Here is a 22,217-nt window from a genome sequence, read left to right as displayed (position 1 = left end):
AATGGTGTAAGAAAATTAAAAAATAAAATTAAGAATTCCAACCCACTTGTCATCACCTTAAGTGTTTCTGTAACTTCTGCAAAAGGGGAAAAAAATCTTTAGAGGAAGGATTTGTTCACTCAATGTTTCTTCCAATCACGTTGAGGTGACCATGAGTGCAGACTGTGGAAGTTTGCTCAAGTCCAAGCTCAAGTCCTTACAAGAAATTAAATTCACACACTCAAACAAATATTTAGTTAGAATTTTTTCAAATATTAATTATCTATTTAATCTATATAATAATTACTATAAAGTAATATATGTACACTTTATACACATATAAAATAATTTATTACTTTTTATAGAGAGAGTTTACTTTCAAATGAAGTTGAGCATGGGTTCACCCATAGTAATAGCACCAATGTGAAACATGTTACAGTCTGTCATTCTACTCTTTAGGGGTGAATTTCTTTCTTTATTATTCCATTTATATATCACTTTCAAGTTAAAAGCCCATGAAGAAATTTTACAGCTTTTTTTTTTTTTTTGGGTGCATTTTGATCTTTGAATTTAGAAGCATTTTTACAACAGTTCAGGAAAAATTCTGCAGTAGTTAGCATTATCTCATGGAGTAAAATTTATGTTATAATTTCTTTTAAACTATAATCTACACTTTGTTGCCCATTGATCTGTGTGATATTTTCCAGAGCATCTGTTAATACAAAAAAAAAGGAGAAAACAACATAGATTCTCAGCTTCCATGCAATACTGATTATGAGCAGTTTGTAAGGCTCTCTAAAGCAGGAGGGTTCATCCGCACTATTGTTTGATAGTCACATACTTCTTAGCCCCTATGCATTCTGACCTTTACTTCACCACAAGACAATAAATCCTACAACTTGACTTTACGTTCTCTGAAACAATACTTCCATTTATTTTTATTTCACTGCTTGTTTCATATATTTTACCATGCAAGATTGCAATGCTGTTGTCCTTAGTCATTGCAGGATTAACACACTTTTGACAATAAGACTTAGGTGGGAGAGAAATAGATTGGAGTCTTTGAAAAAGGAGCATGATTGGTTTTTTCTATATCTATAAAGTTTTATATATAGCAAAAACTATATTTGAAGATCATAGATATTGCTTGTTTGTTACCAAGCTCATAGTGCAACTGATGCCTAAAGATTTTTAGGTATTTTGTAAATTTTAGCATAGCTGTACAGTTTTCTTTTACCTTAGACATTTGAGACAGTTACTAAAGTCTTTTCTCACAGTTTGTGCAACATTCCAATGAATTTCCATTTAACTGTCTTTTCAAGGCAGGATATTTTAGCAAGGACTGTTTGAGATGTGCACCCGGACCAGAGTAATAAGATATAATGTAGACAAAACAAAATAGAGGACCCAGAACCCTTGGAGGGGCTCCAAGGGGGCAGTTCTGGGGGTGGTACCAGGACAAGAGCGGTCTTCGGGTTGGATGTACCCCCTAGATATGAATAATTAGTTACAGTTATAAAAGTGTGAGAATTCTGTATGTGGGTGTGCAACTATGTACTCTGTGCACCTGAAAGTTTTCGTTAAAGAACTGCTCTCTACCTTATCTATACTAACATTGTTTGTAGATTATTTTTTTTCCATTTTAGGCATGACAATCTGGAATTTTTAGATTATTATTCTTGTCTGAAATAAAATTGATTACTGATAGATATTATTTGTGTCTTGAGACTTTAGGAGAATAATATTTGAATTCCTAGATGTTCAGACAAAGATTAATAACACATTATTCTTTGGACCTCTTTCTATAATTTTGCTTTTCAACAAGAATAAACATCATGAAAAAACTGCTCTGACTCTATAGCACTGTAAAAGTATTATATACATATAATTTGTAAGCATAAGCTAGAGTCCTTGTTTACTATATCCACCTCAACATGTTAAATTGAAAGTACTGGGAAATAAAGATTCTGAGTTACCATTAGTCTTCAAAGTACTTTTTTCCCCAGAGGCATTGCCTGTTAAAGTGGCATCTGAAAATATTTACAAGATGTTAAACAAGTTATCATTGAAATGAAAATATTCATTGTCAGCCTGCATTAGCAAGTCTCCTTGGACTTGAAGCTTCCCTAACCTTTAAAGTAATTTAAACAATAAAGTTTTGCTGACTGTAGCTCCAGTGCAGCGTATTACATATGATTTTGGGTTAATAAACAATTACCTGTTAAAACAAATAAATATATATTCAGTCTTTTGTTTTATATGTATATATACACATGTGTGTGTGTGTGAGTAACAAACCAAAGGATGAAACAAGTATTCATCTAAAGTGTTTTTGTACATAGATGAATGAATGTATCTGTTTACACACACAAGTATATTTGTCAATTTCTGTGTAAAAATGTGGATGCCTGTGCCATCATTATTATAATGAACTCATATATTTTGAAAGCATACACACAGATTTATAACAAGAAATAGAAATATCTCATTCTAAGGCAGCTTACTATCACAAATATTCTTTTATTACCCTAGGTGAAATATTCTTTTGTCACAGAGAATACTGTTTATTTGAAGTGGAAAATGATGTTTCTTTAAAAGGAATTTAACATCACTTTTTCAAAGTACAGAACAGTCTGAATGCAGGGGAGAATACTCTCACCACTCCCTCTACTCACTTCTAGAGTCCCCCCACAAAATCCAAACAAAACAAAAATCTGTCATTAAATAAGCACTCAGTAAAACTGAATAAAATGAAAGTGTAATGTCTACTGTGGGATGAAAGAGCCATTGTAATGATAGTTAAAACATAATATGTTTAAGCCTGGGGATAAAGTGAAGTACAGATATGTCATTCCCTGAATAAAAAATAAACTAATATTTCTGCTATACAACCATAGCTGCAAGGTTTTTAGAGGCAGGTAAGAATAAATCATTTTTTATGTGCCATCCAAGGTCTTTTATCATATTCTCTGGCTGATCTTTTCTTTGGATTAAGAAGCATTTTTGCTCATAAGTTCTGTTAACCATTCCAAATATAGTCTTTACTTTCCTAATCAAGAAATATGATTTGTGAAATTTCTATGTGCCTTTTTTAAATTTTTTTTTTAAATTTGGTTGTTTTTTTTTAAATTCACACAGGAACTAAAACCACACACAGTGATATATATTATCTTCTGTAACGTCACTTCCTGTTTGAAAGCATTCACCTTACTCTTATATAACTGCACAGCAACCAATATTTCACATTCCCTCAAACTGTACTATTACCTTTTCAGAAAGTTATAAGGATGAGGAAAACCATTGTGTCACAAAGAAAACTACTCCAGTGTTGTAGGTCTCATATGTGAAAGCTTAGATATGGCTGTGCCACAGATTTCCTCAGCTATCTGGAACATGTTGATGGAGACAGTATTGTATTTATAAGTTTCCACTGAGCAACTTGCAGCTATTTCAGCCTTAGAATACGGAGCTGATCACTACATTTTACTGGCAGTTATGATTTCCCCATCCCAAACTGCTAGGGAAAAGAAAAAAACCTGCCTTTTTTGAACTGTGCCAAAAGAAACTTTCATAGAAAATTACCCTCTCAGTAAAAGCAACTTGAATACACTTACACATTTCTCCTGAATGAGCACAAAAGATGTGTCAGACCTTGTGAGAAAGGTAACTGTTCCTTCACTCTCTCCAAACATTCACCACTTTATCTGCTTTGACCTTTTCTAAATGAAGAGGTGCTTTTCATTTACATTAAGTCTAAAGTAATGATTCTCTACTTTTTAATGTATTTTTCAATTGAAGCGTTAGTACAACAGGCAAAAGGACTGCATGTGTAGCCAGGTAGAATGCTTTCAATCCGTGCTTGTATCATTTACACTATCTTATGCTGCCATAAGAGGCTCTGTAGAAGCCATCTCAAATGCATGAATTCAAATAAAGGGAGAAAGTCTAGGATGAGAAAGACAATGTTTAATCATGAAGAATGCATTCTATTTTCTAGATATGTTTTAATTCTATGTTACAGAGTGAAATATTGTAGTAGAAAACTGTTAGGCATTGTGTCAAGAGAGAGAGAACAGCATGTTTCATGAAGAATGCAATAAGGAATGTTTACAAGAAGAAAATAATATGTCAAAGTGAAATACTTTCCTTTTTTTCTTTTCAAAGTGATACTTATTTTAAATAATTTTATTTTTGTAGTGACATTAGCTGCTGAAAGGAAGAAATAGGACTGTTAATCAGCAAGAGCTTGAAGCAAAATTTTAATGCTCATAACAAATGATATTAGAGAAAACTGAAAATCTCTGTGATCCAGCAATAATGCTATACATTTAAGTGTTATATACATACTTTAAAAGGACAGAAAACCGTAATTTGTCAGAGTACTTTCACTATTAAAATGCAAATTGTGCAGTGACAACATATTTAACAGCTCTTATTGTTTCTTATTCTTTAGGAGAGAACTGATTACGTTTATTCTGCTGAGGGGAGCTTTTCCAAATCACTGTCTATGATTTTCCTTAACAACAGAACTAAGTAAAACATGGTAGAAGTATCTTATAAAATCTAATAATAGTCTCACATTGTAATTTGTGAATCAGGTTAGATAGTCTCTCCCCATTTATTGGTATTATTATTGTTATGATAAAATTTTTCTTTCTAAATTATTATACAGCAGTCTAAAATTGTGCAGAAATGTAAACCATAGTTCCATTTTTATGGTAATATTTTAATTGTCCTCAGGATTTTACACTTGGCTAATTGCAGAGAAAAAAAAAACCATAAGCAAGCTAAAAGGCAATGTGCAAAGTTGGATCAGCAAGGTGAAAATGTATTTACCACAAGTGTCTTTGAATCCGGTTCACAGAAAACATGGAACTTTTTTTTTGCTTAATCAAGTATAGTACCTCCAATTTAAATTTCATTAACTCCTCCAAACTTCCAGGGACAGTTGGTCCAAGAAGAAGCAGAAAGTAAACAACTGAAAGAGAGCTAGTCCAAGTTATTTCAATTTCAATCGCTTGATTTTCTACAAATAAACATTACAGCTCTTTAAACACTATTAATTAAGACTAGGATGTGATCTGCATTTCATATTTGAATTTGTAAACAGCTACATGCATTTTCTAAGTTTACAAACATTGCAGAAATTCTATAAGGCTCTGGAGCAGACTGGAGACTTTGACTGCTTATTCATGCAGGTAGATGAAATGTAGTATTTGGGCAACACTGTTGCAATTTTCCCCTTGTTGTCAGGAATAAGAGCAGAGAACCACCATACCCCAGAAAATCCTCCCTCAGAGAAAGAAAATTAATAAAACAATAAACCTCCAGACAAATTCAATAGAAAGTTTGAGAAAATTAACAAAAACATTGAATATACATTATTATGAATTTTATATGAAAATGACACAGCCACAAACAGAATGTGTAAAGTGCAAAGTGTACCCCTGGGCTGCCCTATTTCATACTCTCTTGATGGTTTAGAAAGCAATCAATCACAAAGAGAGTCCCCTATTCACCCACCTTGTGTAAAATTGCATTCGCATTGTCTGCAACTGGCAATTTGCTCTCTTTTGCCTCATGGGAACTCAAGCACCTTGACTCCTAGATAGACAACAACCCTCATTCAGGCTTGGAAGGAAAAATGATGGGTTTCTCCTATTTATTATTTTCTTCTACTCCCTGACTCCTTTTCTTTTGCTTCATTATTTACAGCTTCTTTAGCACCAAAGTCATCCAACTAAAGAGTATTTTCTAATCTACAAAATAAAAAAAGATATTGCTGAGAGAGATTTATAATTTCTACTTGTTTTAGGGAATTATTCATTCTATAAAAATTAAAGCATGCTTTCATGTCCCTGTTATTACCATTAAGATGCAATCTTAACATGCAGTTAAATATAACCCTTTGAAATATTTTTATTTTTCCAATAAATATTACCTGCAACAGTTTTAACAGTAATGACAACTCAATTCAGTTTTTATTTTTCCCTGTTTCTTTTTTTTCTATAACTATACCATCAGTCATTTTGCATGGAGATTGTTCCATGAAGCCACTAAAATTTTCTATCTTTCACTATTCAACTAAACCATTTTGTAGAACTGTGAAAAAAGGCAATTTATGCCAAATATTTACAACTCAGTGAACTTTTATAGGGAAGCATTTTTAGGAATATATCAAACCAAATTTTAAAAGAGAAAACTGAAAGAATATAGTATATTAATTTATAGTAAGGTTACTGTTCTCAGTCTAGATAGTGTTAATTCTTTGTCCATCTAGATTAGTATCGGTTCGTTGAGTTGGCTACCATTTCTTTAGTTTGTTTTACTTTGTGGGTTTGGGTTGTTGTGTTGGTGCTTTTTCAACAGTGAAATTACATTCTTGACTGAGATTCTGAGCTTTACAAAATGTTCTTTTTTTCTGAGCCCTCCCATCACCATCAGGAACTGCTATCCACTGCTTCTATGTAATGGGCTTAATCTGCAGGAAAAGAAGCTGTGAGAGCACAGAACAAGGAAAGCACTCAAAACTGTGAAAGTCATGTGGGAAGGAGATTACCACCATAGCATTTGATAAAAGACTTACAAAGTAGCACTAGTAAGGATGCTATATAAGAGCAAACCAAAGAAATAGAAGTGTCCAGTATTAATCCTTCATTATAAAACCTGCCCAGATATCTAAATTTTAATTCTATGATACACGTCCCAGAATATGTTTCCAATAAGGAGGAGAATTTCAGTGCTAGTGTGTACAAAGCTACCACCATGAAATCAGGGTTACTTTAGCTAGGAGCTAAAATAAATTTAAATCACTTAACTAACTACATTTTATTAATAAAATATGGCCTCCCAGTAATTCAAATCAAGACTTGTCCAATGAGTAAAAGGTATGCTAATGTGATTTTAAAGCAATTGAAGAATTAAATAGAAACACATCAATGAAAATACATCAAGTATCCATCAAGAAACATACAGTGTTTAAGTGCATAGTAGACAACTACACACGCTCACTTGGTGGTCTTTGGTCAATCTACATGTCAGTGTTCCCAAGCATATCTCTGTGCTTGCCTTAAGGAAAAAAACTGGCTCCAACAGAGCCCTTTGGAAGGGCCACTTATGTCACCAGGAGCTGCTGAATGTCTTCAGGGACAGAAAAATTGCTTCCATCGCAATCATGTTCTTTTTGGGTGGCTAAAATATAATTTGGAATGTTTTCCTACTCTCCATACTGGAAATAGCACTCTTAGCATTTCATTGCCCCACAAATACATGTTTTGTAACTATCACTCCGGCATAAATGCTACAATATTAGTCCCTTTAATACCTTACTAACTGATTTCAGCTTTTTGAACAGACATACCTCCGTAAGTTTTTTATGCCTTTGATGTTATTTTTCAGCTTGATAACCTCATTTACTTTGGTATTGTTCGATTTCCGTTGATTTACTTATATTTTTCTAATAACTTCATATCACATTCAGTGAAGCTGCTAAGCCTGTTTCCTGTCTATTTTTTTTGTCTACAGTAAAATTCACTTTTATCCATCCATTTGCTGTATTTTCTCATCCTCTCATCTTTCTCAACAAGCACAATACCATTTTTACCTGTGTGTGCTTTCTGTGCACAAACTGAAATAATCCATAATTCGGTTTGAAAACAAAGACATAAATAAAACACATTAGGAGAAAGTCACTTGCTGCTGTGTTCATCCTAGTTGTTGATTTGAGTTTGCCTTTATATCTTATCCCTAAAAATTCTTTGTTTTTTCTCTCTGGCTCCCTGCTACTTCTTGTTAGAGAATTAAGGAAAATCCTGTGTACTTTTTCTTACCTTTTGAAGAAAGATTTATACTTTGAACTCCTGACCTCTGAAGAGAAAAATCTCCATCTTCTTCTTTATTTCTTTTCAAATTTTCAGGAATATCCTACTCCAAGTCATCCCCAGTTAGGTGTTATAGCTGGATAATCTTTTGGTATTCAACATTGCACCTCCTCTCTGGAAATAAAGAAACCTTTATAATCTTGCTAATTAAAATTTATCACATTAACAACCTAAAAAATTACCATGACATAATTCTCCAATTGTCTGGTTTATTGTTTTACTGTAACAAAACTACTTTGACCATTTTTTCATTTTGCAAAGGTTAGATTAGGTTATTATTTTCTTCCTGATAAGTTGTGGGAAGTACTATTAATTGCCACCACAACATCATTGCTCTGTTAGGTGCAGTACAGGGAAAGACTGAACCTGCTTGTATTCTTCTCTTGTTTCTCTGTTCTTAGAATAATTTATCCCCAATCAAATGACTGTATTTTCACTCAAATAAAACTTTCTTCCTGAATGACTTCTGCCATTGAAATATCCTTACTTCCAAATTTATAGTTGGGAGTAAACACATATAAATAGCTTTATTCAATCAAGTCAATTATCTTAATTTCTTGATCAGACTTTATGCCTTAGATTACAATATCAAGCAGAGTTGTAATAAAGACAAATTCCTCTGAATTTTGCTTAAGATCCTGATTCGTCATTAATGAGAACTGGGGTAAAAATGTAATTTAAGAAGTAATTAATTTTATTCTCTTTAAAAAGAACTTAATGAACAGAGAAGTAAACAATCTTAGCTATTAGAATAGTGCTGCTAAAGCAGAGAGGTTGAGAACCTGTAGGAGATGGAGATAAAACTTTCTGCAATAGTAGTGGAAATCAAAAACAGAAAAAAAGGGCAAGCAACAGGATAAATCATGTATAGTATGATCTACCTTTTCTCCCACTTGTTTGAGCTTAATATTTTACATACCTTCACCATAACATCTCAGGACAACTACTGTAATAAGACTTCAACTGAAACTAAGTCAAGTGGAATTTGAAATTTCAAAAACTTCCAATTTCTCCCAGTAGACTAAGAGCCAAGGAGAGACAAAATTTTAAGTTACATAACTGAAAAAGAGAGGGAGAGAAAGCATATTCAGCAATCTCTATGGTAAAGGCTGTTGAGACGTGCAATAATTACAGAGCAGGTAAGTGGTTCCCTTTGCTGGGAAAGACGAATGTTCTAAACCTAAAAATAAAATAAAATAAAATAAAAGTTGTCAAAGTAGAGCTAAGTTTCTATAATGGTTTTCCTAAGAGAACAAGAAATACATGCTGTGCACCAAGGTAATAGGTATAAGGTTATACCTTGGGCACACAGAATAAAAATAGCTGCAGCTACAGTTACAATAGCTGAATTACCAATTTTAAATGCTTAATTTTAAAATGTTTTGTGAACTTTTTCTTATTCTACTCTGACTAATGGACTTTCTAATTTAAATGTGCTTTTTATTAAAAAATAATGAAAGGAGGGACTTAATAGAGAAAATTGGTAGCATAGAGGTGAGTCTATTAACAGCAACCTGAACTGAAAAAAAAAAAAATAAATCAACTGATCTTAAAAAAAGATTTTAAAATTGTCAGAAATCTGTCCTGGATACGGGAAACCTACTACTTTTATTTTGGTGAAGTCTGGCAGCATTTATGACTGTTGTCTCAATTTAAGATTAAGTCTAAGTTTCAATCTAAGAATCTTGTTTTTCTATAGGTTCCATTACATTAAAACCAAATTATCACTCTATGATGTTGAAAACCTATTTAACTCTAAGTATATGGAGTTTCCTCTGCAGTTTTAAAGTAAACTACTGGGCCAGTATTGAACCTTGCGGGACACCACTGGTGGGAGGCCTCCAAGCAAGCCCTGAGACACTGATTAGGACCCACTGGGACCTGCTGTTCAGCCAGTTCCCAATTTCAATTTTTTAGGGTTGTGTGAGCACCGTACACTTTCATGTCCTTGAAGGCTTAGAGATATTTGGTCGCACCTCTTATCTCCACATTCCCAATTAACCAATGTTGTTGTGGTTACCTTGTGATATCTTCCATCAAAATCAGATATTGAATTTAATTCCATGGAAGTGTTCCGGGCATTGCTTTTTTTCCCAGAAAAATGTTTTTTGTTTCTATTATTTTTTTGCTCTTTAAACTACAGAAACATTGCATAAGCAATTATAAGCATTTTATAGAAACTGTAAAGACCTAAAGCACACCTAAGTTCTTTTCACATGAACATTGTGACAATTTTCCTTTATACTTTTTTTTTTTTTTTTTTTTTTTTTTTTTTTTTTTTTTTTTTTTTTTTTTTTTTTTTTTTTTTTTTTTTTTTAATTTTGCCAGAGAACATAAACACCTCTGTTATTCTGGTACTGACTGTTTTTTAAATTGCATCCACTACAGCAGTAAAATGATTTAAACTCAGATCTATTGAGCGGAAAATGTGTTGTGGATTTTTTTTTTTTTTAAGTAAATCCCAGAGTGTGAAAAATGGAAAGAAAAACTTGAAATGATTGCTTATCTCAAAAATGCTTCCTTCCTTAGTTCACTAGTCCTCTGCTGCCTCCAGATCCACTTTGAGTCCCATTGGGGTTTTGGGCTCATAGGCTGAAGTGAATTTCTGAAGTTATGCTTGTTTGTCACATAGGTTGGATTTTTATCTCAGTTATAAGGAATGTGATTACTTTTAGAGAGGGAAAAAACCCCACCTTTTTACAGAATTTGAGTACAACAACCCATGACAGAGTGAAGGGATCAGAGCTTTTGCTTTGGTGGATGTTCCTACATTCTCACATTTTAGAGCAAGTGCATCAACTGGTGAACACTTCTAGTGAAGACCGAATGGAATAAAGATGCATATGTTGAGGACATAAATGTAGAAATAAAGTCCTCCCCTTTATATTGCAAGGGTCAGAGTTTTAAGAAAATAGTAAACTGATTTAAAGTCTTGAGTTAGTGCACTCTCACTCCAGTGCTCCTTGCTATTTGTGGTCATATAAATTCACCTGACAAAAATCAGGATCCAAAATCATCTTGTGCCGAAAAGTAATTCAATATGCAACTTAAAGAAAAAATAGTTGTATAAAAGGATTTGAAACAGAAAATATACAAGATGAAAATAGAAGTTCTATTCTTTTATGTGCAGATTTGGGATGCTAGGAACCAAGGTTATGAGAGGGAAAAAAACCACAGAAAACACTATCAGGTATGGATTACTTGTTCAGAAACATGCCTTTGAAAATTCAAAATCCTGTGGTATGACTAATTATTCTGTAGTTCACCATGAAGCATTTTTAGCTACTTTAACAAAGACAGAAAATTGCTGCCTTGTCTACTGAGCACTGCAAGAAGATGAAGGTTATTAAAAGTTTCTGAAATACATAGTTACAGAAATACTTGAAGTTAGCAGTCATTGTTTTTACTATGCTACTTGGATTTCTGGACCAAGATTAACCTTTTATATCCATTACTCCATGACATTAGATGTCTCCCTCCTTGACATTATAAATCTAGAAGCAGCTCATCCTCTCTTTACCTTTAATACTTGTGGTTTTATGAAGACGAATAGGATCATTAGGAGGGAATTTGTAATTTTCATTCACAGACTACCACAGTTATCATGAAAAGTCTCCTTTAAAAATAAAAAATTCTTTATAGGTCTTCCCTAAATTCCACAAATGTGCAGAGTTAACCCTTCTGCACAATTCAATCCAAAGAATACATCTAAAATTCACAGAAAATCCAAAATGATTTTTCAAAATTTTTTTTTCTTTTAAACTCTCAGCCTGAATCTTGACCTAAGGACCTTTTTCCTTTAAAATGACCTTTAAAAAATATATTGTTTCCAGGAACTGGTATTTCTGTAAAATGATACTGAACCAGGAGATATATATTTATTTATAATGAAATAGAATATTTGTTTTGGAATCTACGACAATTATCCCATCAACTGCATTTATTTAATTATTTTTTAAAATGCAAGTAAATCCATCTTATAAAGAGTAAAAGTACTTGCCTAATCTGAATAAAATGCAAGAAAATCAGTGGAACTGAATAGTATTTGAAGTGAGGCATCTGTGGAAGTTCACATTGCTTGGCTTGTATCAAAATGAGGAAAAAAAAATCTCATTATGGTGATTGTCACGTAATGTAAAACTATCATTAAGTGATGGGATACAAGTTTGAATACGTATGGAATAACATGTAATGAATGTTGCAAGTACTTACTAGTGTTCTGAATATGCCATAACAAGTGATAATTAAGAAAATAAGGTTATTAGGTACAATAAATTTAAAATAAATACTTGATTCTAACCTCTAACAATTATACTCAGAAATCACACTTACAAAGTCTTTAGTGAGAGAAATTTTTTGTGATTCTATTATCAGAAAAATTTTGTGAGTCCTGAAAATATTCTTTGCTAACTTCCTAATATGTACTGTTACTTTTATTTTAAAATTTCTTACACACCAAGAGACACACAAGATTCCCTGTAAAACCTGAATAAATGATCTTTTCACAAGGCCCACTCCATTAGTCATGTATTCTACAATCTTGTAAGAATTGATCCACTATATAGAACTAATATAAATAGCTATTTAACAGGAAGAAGATACTTAGAAAGACTTGTAATAGAACTGGAAATGAACCCCTTTTGTTGAATAGAAGCCAGATAATTCTCTTAGATTTTAATATAAGGTGCAGATTATGACAGTAATTGCATATGTGGCATGGCAGGGATCCTATGCATAATCCTATTATTGTCTTGACAATAAGTCATTAGCAGTTCAAAGAGAATTCAAAAAATGACATTAAGCCAAAATATGAAAGCTACTTTAGAAACTGGAAAAAGAAAGACACATATACTATAGCTAAAATAGAAATTAGAAAGCAATGGCTTAAGACAATAATATACTGTTATTGAAGGAAGGAAATCTTTCCCCGCTTAAAGGCAAGGAAGAGATTAAGAGGACCATGTGAGTAGGAAGACTGACAAGGTCCTAGGAGAGGAGAAAAAAAAAAGTAAAATAAAAGAAAGAAAATAAAATAAACCATGATAGCGCAAAAATATTTAACTTTGAAACAATTTCTTAAGGAAAGCAGAAGAACTTATATAATTTGCAACATTTAGATAATATGCTTCAATGAAAGCACTAGAAAATGCATTGCTTCTGCCCCTTTCCCCTCAAATGCAACTGGAAGCAAGCCAACCTGCTCTTCTTTCTCCAGCAGCTATTATTTTGCACCAGTAAAATATCCCAAGGCCTAGTAATAATATCAGAAACTACTAGGTTGGAGAAATTAGCTGAAAAAAAGGAAAAAGAATAGTATATCATAAGAAAATGTTGTTATTATACCTTAGATACCTATTACACCCATCAACAAGGTTTCAGGCAAGAATAAATCTTTCCAGTATTTCAGACAAACAGATTTCCTATTTTGGTAATTATCAGAAAGTAGTAGAGACTCTGAAAAGAGGGAGAATTCCTACAAAATACTGTTATTTTTGAGCTATTTTCAGCCTGAAGCTTAGAGGGCTAAGCCCAATGAATACATGCTGATTACTTAACTACATTTTGTATCCTTTTGTAAGTAAAGTCTCTACTGGCGTATTTTAATGCAGGTTATTCACTGAAAATCCACCAAAATGAGTTAAAGGTGATTATTCTCACAAACTCCAAAGGACAAAAAGTACACAAGAAGCAGAACTTGGCTTCTCAAGACTATCAAGATGTACCTGCAATCAGCATACCACCAAGAAAACCAACTTGGAGCAGCAGGAACAGGTGTATTTATCAGCAACACAGATTAACTGTTAAATAGAAAACTTCTCATGGATGTTCCCAACTTAGCTGTCATCACTAGCAAATACAGCAGCTGTTTACATAGAAAAGTGATAGCAGGAAAATATTTTTTAGCTGCCTTAGTGGATACAGCAATCAGAGACAGTAGAGTTCACACTGTATGGTGTGTCAAGAATTCCCTGTGTACCAGCTTGCCTAGTGTCAACTGTCACCACACTATTGTTTGAGAACTATTGCCATAGAAAAAAAATGTTCTTCTCCAGTCAAAATTTCTTGTTAGCTTTTGTCTTTTATCACTGATTTTCAATCACATCTCCTGCTACTCTTTCAGTAACATTGTTTTAGTTGAACCACAGTCAGAGCATCAGTGTGATATGACTACTAATTTTAGACCTGTTGCAGTTCCTAAGTTTTTCCCTATTCTAAATTGCCTTATGAAAAAGAATATTTCATATAATTTTATTTATCTTAAATGTTCTTATCTCCCCCACAATACCCTGGCAGTGTTGCCTGTTGTTGCAGAGATGGTCTCTGTTTCCTAAACTTTGGGGTGAAAAAAGTTCTTCGTGATTTGTGAGGTTTGAGTATGCAAAAAATTTGTGACCCTCTGTTACATGATGTTATGTCCCAGGCAACAGTAATGAAGGCAGTTAGGAGATAACAGAGGAATCTAGAGTAAACTTACACAGACACTTGACGTTTTTACATGACTTTTTTGTCACTTGGTTCATTCATCTATGATATTTCACTGTAATTGTCTAATTATTGCTATACTCCTATGTTCTTTTCAATTGCCTCAACTAAAATTGAATTTCCATTTTGTGATCAATTTCTATTTTGACTTAATGTCTTCTTCAACATTTAAAAAACCCCCACAGTTCAGGAGGTATTTGTAAAGCTCCATGTACAACAATAAGGATTTTTCCCTAAGAATGATCACCACTGACAGGAGATAAACTAAACGTATTTTTAAAGTCACACAGAACTAAGATCTTGGTCTTTTAAGTAAGACAGTTCTTTGCAAGTGAAGGAATATGCTGCAAGGTTACGCAGTAACCTCTACTGCATTGTAACTTAGATTAAGACGACATATCAGGAGGTATTCAATTAAAAAAATGTTATCAGCTGTGAGATTTTTTTTTTTCTTAAATAGTAGGAGAGAAATCTCTGGAATCAATAACTATTTTCCAGGTCTCGAAATATATGGTCATATCTTCATACAGCAAAGAACGAAGACCACGAGAAATAGTTATACAGGACTATGTATTTTCATAGACAACAGCAGTATTTGAATGTGCTGAAGTTGGAGGATGATGAATTCCAGAGTTCTAGAATTAAGGACTTGTGAGGGGTAGTATATATAAAGAATTTGAGATGTACTAGAAACATAGTTGGTTAAAAATGAATTGATGGACAGGACATGAAGCCAGGGAAAAGTATTAAGTAAAGCTTAATATTGCAAGATCAGATGACAGTGTATCCTGTTAGATCAACATTTTGTCCCTGAATGCTGCTTGACGCATTTCCATATTTGAGGATTATTATCTAAATAAAATGAGAGTGCTTTCTATTTGTGTCATAAAATGGCACATAAAGGCAACCTTCTGCAAGATTTCTTCCTGGGAAGACATCTCCAGTTATGGGGTACTTCCTCTCACAATATCCATCTGGGCAAAACAAAAACTTGGAGAGTAGATTTTGTAAACTCTAATTGTGTTAATAATTAGTTAAATAGTTGATTAGTTAAATTAGTTATTACAGTATTTGAGTTAGAAGTTTATTGCTTGAAATTTAATTCTGCTTTGCAAATCTCTTGAAATCACCAATTTGCAAGTCATTTGAAAGAGAAACATTTACAAAAAAAATCCATGTGTAAATGACTAGTATTTGTTTAGCTGGCCAACTACTAAGGAAAGTAAGAACGTTATCAACAGACTAAAACAGCAAATAAAAATATTAGTGTAATAAAAACTATTTTCTGTGTCAACATTTTTGGTAAAAGCATTTAAAAAACATTGATATAAAATATTTTCAAGTTTTATGCTTCCTTTCAAATCTAATCACTAATAATTTTTTCCTCTATTGTTTTTCCCTGGTAAGATTCTATGATAGCCTCAAGAGACTCAAAAAAGAATGTGCTCTCCTGCAGGTGATACAACTTGTTAGTCTCTTTTCTTCATAGAAGATTTTTTTCCTGCACAAAGTAAACCCCAAAGCTATTTCTAACCTCATTTAATCCTTTCAATACCTTGATAACCTGCCCTGCAGTATTTTATCTTTATCACAGTCATGAAAGAAAGTGCTTTGGTCTGCAACTTTTCATGGGAACAAAATTGCACCTCAGACTTGGGGTTTAAGACATGACACTGTAATGTGTGAACCGTGAATTATTGAAAAAGTAAAGTAATCCTGAAACAGAGTCTCTTTTCCAAAGGCAAAACTTCAGTCCAGGTTTGCAGGCCAGTTACTCTAAACATCAAAGCCAGCCAAAACATGACCTGCAGGGAGATGAGTCAGGATATCTCAGGTCACTTCCTGACAAGATTTGTATTGAATTCAGGTGTAACATGAATTTTTCACTGAGACAACAAAACGCATAGTTGCACATCCATGCTCAATGCCTTTAAATAACTCTTCCTCTCTTACCTCCCATCTAGCTATGGTCCAAGCTAATGACACTACAAGTGGAAAAAAACCCCACCCAAAAATACTCCCCATGACCAAAAATAAGTACACAAAAATCCACACCCCCTCCTACCCTCACACACCGTGAGAAAGAGCTCCTAGAGTTCTGAACCTAGAGTTTTGAAATATTAAGATCAGTAGGTAAACTTAGAGTATTTAATAGACATGTAATATACATCCAAATCCAGTGGATTGAAGGATGCAGGTGGTCCATTCCCTCGCGAGCTGACTGAGAGGATCTGCCCTAGTCCCATTTCCAGGCCTCACCAGGAACCTAATCTCTCATGAACCCTAATCTCTCTGAACCCTAATCTCTCATGGGCACACAAAAGGTCTGTGCAGACACAACTGCTTACAAACAGATCAACAGACAGGAGAAAAGCATTGGCACAGACACCCACTTAAAACAGAGACTGCATGAATAATCACTCAGTCCTTTCTCAGAGCTCTTGGGGAAAAAATCCCTTCCCAGATTCCACCAGTGTTTCACTCCCAGGTGCTCTGTCTGTCTGGGGTCCTGCTATCAGATCCAAAGTCTGCAGTTAGCCAGCTCCAAGACCCTTGGTCTCCCTGCTAACCATCACCCAGACTTCTCCAGGTTGGCAGATAGATTGCCTTGAATTTTGCTACTGGGTCGCATATGCAGAATAGAGAGCACACTCAGACAGAAGATGTTTAAAAATTGAGGTTAACCAGGAGATGACAGGTGATGATCAGCTGCAGGGTTGGTGAGACAAGCACAGTGATCAAGAGCCTGCTTACACATTCCCAGCCTCTTTTATGCCCCTTTCCCCTCATTGCTCAGCATTTGTTCCATCCCAGTTCACTCCTATCTCTTCACTTTTTTCTCTCCATCCCTCTCCAAGTTTCCCCTAGTATGTCCTATCCACCTTTACAGAATCATCCCCTTAGTTTGTTCAGCATTCCTCTGTGGAAGCACCAAAGCAGATTTTCCAGCAGGGAGAAAGGCGTAGCTGTTCAGCATAAAGACTGAGATCTATCAATCTTGCTAGTTATAGTACTTGATACCGAGGGGCTGGGAATCTCTCATTACTGCTTCTCTGATCGCTGCATTCTCTTTGTCTCTATTTTTAACAGCCATTATTCAGGTATCCTTTGTTTTGTCAGCATTTGTCCAGAACAGAGAGCAACGGAGTGCAGGCAGCCTAATTTCATGGTTTTCTTTCTTATTGAAGTCCTCTGCATTTTATATAGTGCGGTTTAAAACCAAACTCCCCCAGATTGCATGATTCTATATGCCACTGAGAGGTTACAAACAGCAGCAAATTAGTGACAGAAAGAGATGTATAATTCAAGATATTATGTAAAGGGAAGTATTAGGTACATGAAAGACTCCAAAAATCTATCTATTTAAGTAGAAACAAGCTGACTCAGCTAATGGTAATACTTAGAAATACAATGGCTATTTATTAAATTCAAAGTCAGCAGAACTTCCTTGAGATGGTTGTAATTTCAAATTTGCCATAGTAACAAACAGAAAATTTGATACAAATACTATATCACACAGAGCACAGTGTGCAAACAATCAATGTGAAGGGATTTTCTTCCTCTTTAAAATTTTAAACGTCTTTTTCACTAGATGTCATGCTTCTGAGCAAGAGAGCATGAACTCACTTCAGATTTATCACAGAATCATGTATTTGTAACTAATACAAGAAAGCAAGCTGAGGAAAAAAAAAAAAAGAAAAGAAAAACTAGTTAAGTGCTAATTCACGTGGAAGATATTAAAGGATTTTATACACTTGATCTAAACCCCAAAGTTAAGAACGAGAAAGAGAAAGGAAATGGTACTAAAGTGAAATCAAAGATGAGTTTTTAAGCCTTTTTCTACAGATTTTTTTTTTACTTTTACCTTGAGATGGATTTTTTTATATATTCCTTCACCCAACCATAAGGAAAACTGCTCCTAATGCTTTTCAAGAACAAAGTGAGCAATCAGTGCCTTTTCAAAAAAAAAACCCCAACAACCAAAACCCCCCCCCAAAATCTTACCAATGCCATATAAATGCCATTGCTTCTTTTTAAAACTTACTGTAACAGTGATTGTTTGGGGTTTTTTTTAAAGTATAACAGTAATTTTATCAGTTTTTTTAATAGTAATTCTTGTTTATCAGGCTCATAGCCTGAAGTACTTTGGGAATTACCAAGGTGAACCTTGGAAATACCAAGGGAGTGTCTATACTTGACTCGAACTACTATTTAGACTGGCTTCCAGCTCTAAAATGACAGAAAATTTGGGGGTTTAGGTAATATCTTAAAAATTGGAACTTTCTGTATTATCCTTATGAAGTAACACGGTAAGATAGGACTAGATCATAAAATACATACCAATTCAAAACATACATACATGTGCATACTGTACTGTAATCCCAGTGCTCCTGCTGAACTTCTGTGGAATTCTAACCATGTGGCTACAGAAAAAAAAATGGATTTAGTTAAGCCGTTACAACAAGTTAATTATAAGCTTGTGCTTTTCAAAACAAGTATTTCTGACATGATTGGGCTTTGTTTACACTTCTACATTGCAGAGGGTCATTTTGAATTCTTTCATGTCAGAACACCCTTAATCCACAGGCAAAACGTTCCTGTGTGTCATTTAGCCTGTGCAAATGATTTTCTAACCCTAATGAAAAGCAGTTTCATTGAGATGTGGGATGTTTTCCACCATTGAACTCAATGTGAACGCATTCCTGAGGCACACTTTCTGCCAAGGTTCTTTTGCCAGTACCCTGCATAGTTTTGGACTTTCTTGGTCATTCTTTGCTTCTTTTAGGCTATGCCTGATACAAGAGTGCTCCAAGCTTCACTCCAGGAAGTCAATAGCTCACATGGCATATGAGCTTGTTTCTGCAAGAATGCACACCTTCTAGAACATAAGGGAGGCATATTTGGTACTAATCTTTTGTTCCCTGCCTGCTTTGCATTCTTCTCCATTTATCTATACAGACTACCTCAAGAAATTGAAAGCTATACAGAAGGGGAATTTGTAAATCACAACAAAAAGTGTAACAATTTGTATGGAGACTACAGTCCTAATAAAATAGTATGCCCTCTTCTCTTACTGTCTTTCTTTCTAGATCTCTGTTGCTGAGACCAGCACAAAGATACCATCACTCAGTGAATGCCAGCTCATTCATGTAAGAATGAAAAGGCAATACAATTTTAAATAATTCTATCTATATCTGGAAGAAGAAACAAAAATAAAAGGACAAAAAATTCACAAAAAGCTTTTTTGAAGGAGATGTAAATACTCCAGGTGAGCATGGTGACCTCTTCTAGTATGGTATTGCTGCTACTATCTCCAACTTATAAAAAATAATCTTAAGACTTTCATCAGAAGATGTGGAAGTGAAAGAAAACACTCTTCTTAAGATATGTGCTTTCCTCCAGTAACTACTTCCCAAATTCATGAACATTTAGAATTCTTATCCTCAAATTCCATCTCTAAATTTATATTTGTGTTTCTATTTTTTTCTTAAATTGGTTTAAAGGCTTTATTTTTAGCTGGTGATGACTAACTACCTAAAGGAATCATAGCTAGTGCCATGCTGAAGAGATCTCACATGTAGATGCCACACTGGTTTTATGAACATTGCGTGGACAGTGCCTTCAGATGCTGTGAAATTCTGACAGCATTTGTTGGACCAAGTCCTCAGGACTATTTTCACCCATGAAGCACAGTTTGCTACCTTAGCTTCATTGCTGTTGCCTACAGAAGTTACTTCAAAGAAGATAAAAGAGAAAGGTTTGCTCAAAGCAAGCCTGCCTTCCCGTTGCACAACTGTGGATGTATTTCAACTGAATTAAAAGAGGTCAGGTACACCTGTAGTAACATAACACCATTGTTCAGTCCCTCACAAGTCTTTTGCTTTGAAGCTGATCCCAGGTCAAAGAGGGAGACGGGCAAGGAAGAGAAACCAGAGGAAATAGGGAAATTATCCAGTATGATTAAAAACTTTTTAAAAGAGTGGTCAAAAACTATTTTAGGGATACTTGATCAGTGTTGAGCCCTTATTTTAAAAAGCTAAGTATTTAAAAATAATGTAACACAACATTAACAGAATATGATGTGTACAAATGACACGACTGTAGGTGTATAAAGTATACATCATAATTAAATATTAAATGGTGTCTTTGGGAGAATATCTTAATCAAATAAACATTTGAAGAAATACTTTAAGGAGTCCCTTAAAATACACATATATCACCATACATTTTCTCAGGTCAAAATTGTATTCAACATTTGCAATAGCCTTCATATCAATTTTTAGTAGAGGTTATGGATTTTTCATGTGGAGTGTTACACACCATGCTTTAAAAAATCAGATCTCAAGGTTAAGCCAATAGGGTAACAGTTTGCTAACATGCAGAAAATATTTTTAAGACAGTTACTAGTAACAAACATGAAGAAAAGAGAAATTATATTTGCACTGGTTTTCATCTGCAGTGAATTTTTTCCAGTTTGCAGTTTGCTGGGGTTTGTTTCTTTTTTTTTAAATGATACTCATTTAAAACTTATACACATGTTCATTGACAACAAGAAAAGCATACAAGCAACCCTTTTGTCCTGAAGTATTAAATCAGTCCTATGATTTTATAGAATCTTTGCACTATCTGCACTTCTATCATTATTTTTCAATTCTCAGGAGACATTTGTGAAATATACCCAACTGATCTTTTTCCCTAAGTTTTATTCTAGTTGCAGGAAATCTGGTGTACTGTTAATAACGCTAACAAAAATTTTGTTACCAGACTTCTCCACTTGCATTAACCCTTTGCAAGTCTTCTACCACTGATCAAGGAAGAAGAATTAATTTAGTTCAAATCATTATTATAATGTGATTTGTCATACATTAATGTATTCATGATCTGAATGCCATGATATTTACCAAATACAGTGAGGGTAACATTTCAGGGCTTCAAGCTTTCCCCATTTGTTTCCTTTTCTAAAAGTAAATAGATAATTCTACTAAATGCTTTGCTGAACTCATAAATGAAAGTTTATGGTCCACATAACCATTTAGAGAAGTGATTAATTTTATTTAAAAGACAGGAACCCCAATAAAAACTATTATGTTCATTTCAGTGTTGTTTTATACCTTATATCAAACTGCAGCATCAAACTCAGCTGAAACAGTCAGGGAGGATAACAAGACCTTGCTACTGATTATTCCTCTACAGTAATATCTAACATATGAAATTAATGGCCAGGACTCAACAATGCTAATCTAACTACACCAATGGCAACAGTGGTATTTCTTCCATTTTAAAAGCTAGCTTTGCTGAAGACAACAGGGCTACCTACATATGGAAAAACATCACCGCCACATGAGATATTGTGTAGTTTCATTAACTGCCAAGAGACTTATGCCCCTACTTATGCTCATTCTGTCTCTTTTTGTTATGAGTAATCATTTGACAGACAGATTACATAAATATGAGACAGCACTGACAACTGACTTTCCTAATGTGACAGGTTGCATGTTATGCATACATAATTACTTCAGACTTGTCAAAGGGAGAAACAACTGCGGACTGTAGATAGTGTACTGTTAATGATGCGTCTCATCTGAACGAGTGGACAGGTTAGGTAGGCTACATGTGCTTGCCAAATATCTATCCATTCAGACAATTAATACAAGATGTTCAGGAAACAGATGGCCAGGCATCTAAAAGTCAAATCAGAATATCTTTTATGGTCTGTGGGGAACAGTTACTGGTAGCAGAATTGAAGGCGATTAGTATGTTGTTGACAGTCTATTCAATCTTCTCTATCATTTATTTAAAAGACAAAATTATTCTCTGCAAAAGACCTGACTTACCTTTCTATCCTACTAGGATAGCTGTGCCTGAGAGAAGACC

General features: G+C 34.1%; 1 long non-coding RNA gene across 1 annotated transcript; it reads right to left on the bottom strand.

Annotated features, from left to right (window-relative positions):
• Window positions 1–7,814: 7,814 nt before the first annotated feature.
• Window positions 7,815–13,152, bottom strand: LOC114061643. Its single transcript, XR_003572169.1, has 3 exons — window positions 13,057–13,152; window positions 9,880–9,996; window positions 7,815–7,971 (listed from the first exon to the last, which is right to left on the bottom strand). It is a non-coding gene; the product is annotated as an uncharacterized LOC114061643 (long non-coding RNA).
• Window positions 13,153–22,217: the final 9,065 nt, after the last annotated feature.

Source organism: Empidonax traillii, unplaced genomic scaffold, assembly GCF_003031625.1.
Source record: "Empidonax traillii isolate 1590-97213 ecotype Southwest subspecies unplaced genomic scaffold, ASM303162v1 scaffold346:size580472, whole genome shotgun sequence".
In the NCBI taxonomy this organism is placed as follows: domain Eukaryota; kingdom Metazoa; phylum Chordata; class Aves; order Passeriformes; family Tyrannidae; genus Empidonax; species Empidonax traillii.
This window is presented reverse-complemented; position numbering and strand designations above follow the sequence as displayed.